The 5,839-nt window shown below is 32.2% G+C and overlaps 1 long non-coding RNA gene across 2 annotated transcripts; it reads right to left on the reverse strand.

Moving 5' to 3' along the window:
- Window positions 1-1,080: 1,080 nt before the first annotated feature.
- Window positions 1,081-4,358, reverse strand: LOC134238565 (uncharacterized). 2 transcript variants are annotated; one of them, XR_009986045.1, is made up of 4 exons: window positions 4,198-4,358; window positions 3,788-3,859; window positions 2,848-2,999; window positions 1,081-1,292 (listed from the first exon to the last, which is right to left on the reverse strand). It is a non-coding gene; the product is annotated as an uncharacterized LOC134238565 (long non-coding RNA). The 2 variants fall into 2 exon arrangements; XR_009986046.1 differs by lacking the exon at window positions 4,198-4,358 and having other exon boundaries at window positions 3,788-3,927.
- Between the last annotated feature and the right edge of the window lie 1,481 nt (window positions 4,359-5,839).

Raw genomic sequence — 5,839 nt, forward strand, 5'->3', positions numbered from 1 at the left:
CAGTTGAAAATGGAATGTGACACAACCGCAGAAAAAGATAACGGTAACTATATTTACACATTAAATTAAGCTAAAAACAAATCATTTTTAAAGGAGAAAGTATTTTAATTTTCAAGGTGCATAATTCAATTAATTATATTTTCAATAGAATATGTTACAATATCTGAGCTGGACAATATTATTACCAAAGAGATAACCTCATTGAAGAGTCTGGTGATGGAAAACACTAAAGTGATGATTATGGAAGAAATGAAAGTATTGAAAGAGGACGTCTTCAGGGAAATTAGCAATGAGTTTTTTATCCAGGACAAAATAAAAGAAGAAATCAAGATGACCGTTTCACTGAAAGTCAAATCGTTTGAATATGAAATGACACAGAAAATGGTTCTCTTCACAGATCATTTACTAGGTCACCGTTGGGACCAATTATGGAAACTCCTAAAGATGAATCTCTGGGCTCTACATTTCTGAAAGAAATTCTAGACAGGCATATTTCTCAGTGCAAGGTCGTTTTAATTCGTCCTTCAAACACTGCAAGAGCTCATTCAACTCAAAGTCATGTTTTATCTGTAAATGAGACATATACTAGACTTATCCCTAGAGAAATTGAATCAATTCCGAAGTCAAGCACATCATCTTTCATTGATGAAGAAAACGCTGTATCCCCTCACTCAATGGATATAATTTCAGAGCCCTTGGAGATGCCAACTAATCAAATGCAACCTAGTTATGATATTGTCGACAATAATTTCAAGGTCTCCAATCAGGTCGAACTGACTACAGAGAAGAAAAACTCTGCACATATTTCACGGCCATTTAAGACCTTGAGAAGCTATCCAAGAAGACACCTAGCTAAAAAGGAGTCTGATGTCCTTGATTTGATTGATGATTCCAACTTCATGGTGAAATTGACCTTGACCTGATAGTTTGACCTACTTTTGAATGTTTCTACACTTTGGCCTTTACTTTTGAACGATTAGGGCTAGAGCTTCCATACTTCACAAATTTATTTTTCGTGAAAAGATTTTTCATTGGATAACAATAACCTTGACCGTCTGACTTTTAACTTGGAGATTTCTTTGTCATCCTGTAAACCACAGTCTATGATCGTACTGGTTAAATTGGTTGGAAATCATATTTATCTATGTTCTTCTTAAATCCCCCATTCTGTTTGAGTTTCTTGTTTCAGTGTTCCAAGAGAGGATATTCTGTTAGTCTTTGCATAATCTGAAAGTCTTTCACCATTCTGAGAGTAGACCTAGATCATTTCTATAAGCCCTCACTAGAGAATCCTGGAAAATAGAAAAAATAATGTCTTAGTCGAAAAAAAAAATTGTTACATAATATAAGCTTGATGGAATTCTAAATATAGATAAAAAGGGTATAAATACAAGTTATAACATCAGATTTTGACTTTTCATATCAACCATGGGTAACACCTACAGTAAAGAAAAGAGTAAAGGAATGAGTAAAATTCAGTTTGGAGAGAGAATTCTTTCAGAGAAAGATGTAGACAGAGGTATACCATTTAAAATACAAAAAGATGGCACTATTGCGATCATTTCTCAAGAAGAATATAACCAATTATGTCCAGAAAAGGGTGATCCTAATGTTGTCAGAGATTACATAGAAAGACCCTTGATTGCAGAAGAAGCCAATGAGGAATATAACCATTTATTACCAAAAGAGGGTAAGAATTACTTGGATTACCCTGAAAGACCTTTGACTAGAGAAGAAGTCAAGTTTATAGATGATAAGAGAAAACAGTTGTCAGAAAAAAAATGTTGTTAAAGACACATGATTTTTAGCCCACAAAACCATTGGAGAAGATACAAGGATTAATGGAGGAAGTCCAAACTGAACTCTTGGAAGACATTAAGGCTTATTATGAGAGTAACTTTTCCAGTATTTGTTTATTACAAAATTATGTATTCTAATTAAAAAAAAAAAGTTTTCACTTTCATTTGTTGTGCCTTAGACCATTTAAATTGACCTTATGATCAAGATTGTGATATATACTCTGATAATCATCTATGATGTCATCTATGATGTCTCTATGATGTTTACCTCAAAAGATTGAATCAGGGTATTTGTGTTCAAAGAGGTGAAGAAACTATACAGACAGATATAAGATTTTGGAAGCATACATATCAATGGGTTTAAAGGAGATATAACACTAGATTATTAAAAAGAAAGAACACAAACTCATAGAAATGATATTGAAAATACCTTTCATGAAAAAAGTGTCATGCTCTAAGATATTATTTTTATAAACAGGAGAAGGTTTACACCAGTCCCATGCACTCATAAGAAGATCTTGGGTAGAAACACCAGGGAATTTTAATTCCACACAATCAGATTATCTTACATCAGTTATAAGGTTACAGTATTTATACATAGTTAAGAGGGTTATTAAGATTTCTTTTCTGGTCATCCTGATGGGCTACATTATAGTATTCTTTCCCTGTGATATAATGTTAATGTTAAATGGGAAATTCAGAATTCATCAGCAATTGGAGTCAAAACTTGCTATCTTTACCAACCATGCTATTAAGGAAGCTGGGGGTTAACAAATTAGCCATATTTAACTTATTCTATAGATATGCTATCTTCAGCTGTTAACTATCATTTGGTAAAGAAAAAAAAACTATACATTTTAGTTTTTAAAATTTGATCATGCATTTTTGTATATATTTATATGGAGCTCTTCTTCTTCTAAAGGAGATCAATATAGTTTAAACATGACCATGACCACCAAACCCTCTTTATTTAAAAAAAGCATAAATCATTTACTTATCAATTCAAAATTATAAACATGCATATGTAAAATAAATAAATAAAAATTACAATTGTATCTCATTGAATCTTTACCTTCAAGTTTGTGTGTTTCTATGTTGGTTGACTAACTGTGTATTTCCAAAGGAACAGCAGACAGTCTGAACTTCATAGAGAATTGATTATAGATGGTTAGGAACAAACCATATCTTCCATGTTGATGACTGTAAAAATAAAACCATTTTGTTAATATGACAGAGTACTGCATGAAACAATGCATGTTTAAATACAACAAGTACAATGTCAAAAAAGATCATGAAAATATTTGTTTTTAATCTCAAAAAATTGTTTTTAACTTTAACTCCAGATGAGAAAAGTTCATCATGTTAATATCTTTAGATGATAAAAAAGCACAATTACTGTATTAATATCACAAATAAAATGATTATCAAATTAATTATTTAGACACTAAAAGACTTTTTATTAACAGCAGATTAATACCTATCTGTAGTGCATACAGAAAAATACATTTTTTTTTAGCATCATCACAGTACAACATGTAGTCCTTCATTTTTTGAAAAGCTCATTACCAAGAAACAAAAGTGAAAATGAAATTATATGTATGCCATATATCACACATATTTAGAATCAAAACAAAAGTAAATGACTTAGAATTAATCTTTTGTAAATTCCTTCTTTTCTCTTATTAGATTCCTAATTAATATCTCTTTGATCACCATTTAGTAAGTCTCAATTCCATGGGTAACATACATAATGAATTATGAAATTATGTCATGATTTATACAAAAGGACTTAATAATATTCTGAAGATCCCTTAATCATGTGTTAATATATTTTAGGTTAAATAAGGGTGTGCTTATATAAATGTAAGTTAGAGACAACAGATCACATAAGTATTGCACAGTAATTAAATTAACCATATAATCATGCTTAAATGCAAAGATGACCTTCATAGGAAATGTAAACAATTAAAAAAACAAGACAAACTTACCAGAGATATCCAACTATATGCCCAATAAGCCTATCCATTAAATAATCCAGTGAAATAACATCTCAGCTGATCCTGAAAAAATCATACAATTCAGTGATACACATTTAACCTCATTTTACAATGTAAGTAAAGCAATAATTTACAGACAAAAGGGACAGAAATGTAAAAGATACCATGTATTTTACCAAAATTTAGAGAATATTTTTCTGATTTAAATTCAATCATAGAATGACCCATCATAGAAATATTAAATGCACTCTGAGTTACATGCAGGTTATACAACTGTAAATCACATGAAATGAGGATAAATACAGTATTTACATTCAAAACAGAACTTTACATATGATAATTATGATTAAATGCAAAGATGACCTTCATAGGAAATGTAAACAAAAATAAGACAAACTTACCTGTGGAATATGTCTGTCAGAAGGGAGATTTCAAAAATGAACACGGTCTCAACATTCATATGGCAAGAATGCATCAGGATGATTACTTCAGTGGTCATGGAGAAATTGAGCTTTATACAAGAAAAGCTTCATAGCATAACAATCATGATAGAAAAAGAGAGGAAAAACGAAAGATAGTCCTACATTTTCTGAAAATGTAAGTTCACTTCTAAGAAACAAAAGTGAAAATGAAACTTTAATTTTACAAGTGTATGACGTCATAATGTTTGGGTAGCTCGCTGACTAGACTGTGTACAAAATCGTACACAATACGATCAAAACGTAAGTCCAACCTATTTTTTGCACACGATCCTAATTTTTTGCACACGGTCCTTAGAGATGATGCAACAGGTATAAAAACGCAGGTAAAACGTATTGATGCACAGGGCCCTTACAGTAAAGGTATATAAACCATGTGTGTTATTTGTTATTGTTTTCAGTAAAAAATCCAGTTTGAACTGGTTATAGGGCTGTCTAGACTGTGAATGCATGCGTGACGTCATAATGACATTCTTTTTGAGTCGCTGACAAAATCGTAGTAGCAGCGTATAGTATATAATGTAAACACAGTGTAAACACCCGTATTTAGGGGCTATATGTAATCAATTGACCCACCTATCCCCCACCCCCAAGGATTGTACTGAGTTGACCCCCTTATCCTCCCAGCCAATCAGAATCCATCATTTTTTTTATCTCATTTGCATAATGTCCTAGATATTGACCAGGCTATCCAACCTGCTTCCGGCTTGGCCACTTCAGGATAAACCACTTCCGCTTCTGCTAGGGCCCACTTTCGCTTCCGCTAGACCACTTAGGGTTAAACCACTTCCGCTTCCGCTAGAGGACCCACTTCCACCTAGCCCACTTCCGCTTCCGGTTAGCCCATTTCCAGGTAATTCCGGTTAGGCTACTTCCGGCTACCCCACGTCCGGCCACTTCCGGTTAAACCACTTCCGGCCACTTCCGGTTATGACGTCACTTCTGCCCTATCTGGGAGGTTTATACTACTAGTGTACAACATAGATAAAGAAATGTTTGTTGAAGTATTGACAAACTTCATACCTTTATAAAATGAAATCAACAAAAACTGCACAAAAATACAATCGTGACAATTATACAATGAATTAATTATACAATTAATTCTTTTAATAGATTGCCTTAGCATGCACTACTTTAAACCCGTTGTTCTTAAAGGAAAACAAAATCATGCAAAATATTATAGACCTTTCTTTATCTAGAGCAATGGCCTTTGGAGAAAAAAAAATGGCTGAAAATTTTAAAGTTTGCTAAATATAATGTATGTGCATTTAAGACCCTACATTGTAATGTCATGCGAAAAGTGCAGGCGTTTACTACACGGGGATCTGCGTACATATTTAAACAAAAAAAAAAAAGAAAAAAAAAACGTTTTATGTGATGAATTATATTATAAACATTTATCTAATAAATGTCTTTGTAGTACGTTAGATTACAAATTTCACACAAAAACCCATCAACAATATTAAATACAGTTTTGATTTCACATTGATCTATTAACGTCATTCTGATTTAATATAATTATACACGACGAGAATTAAGATCTTTTCAATACCTATTTGTTCTT

This window comes from Saccostrea cucullata, unplaced genomic scaffold (genome assembly GCF_032062105.1).
Source record: "Saccostrea cucullata isolate Sc308-1 unplaced genomic scaffold, CSIRO_AGI_Scuc_v1 ctg3171, whole genome shotgun sequence".
NCBI lineage: Eukaryota > Metazoa > Mollusca > Bivalvia > Ostreida > Ostreidae > Saccostrea > Saccostrea cuccullata.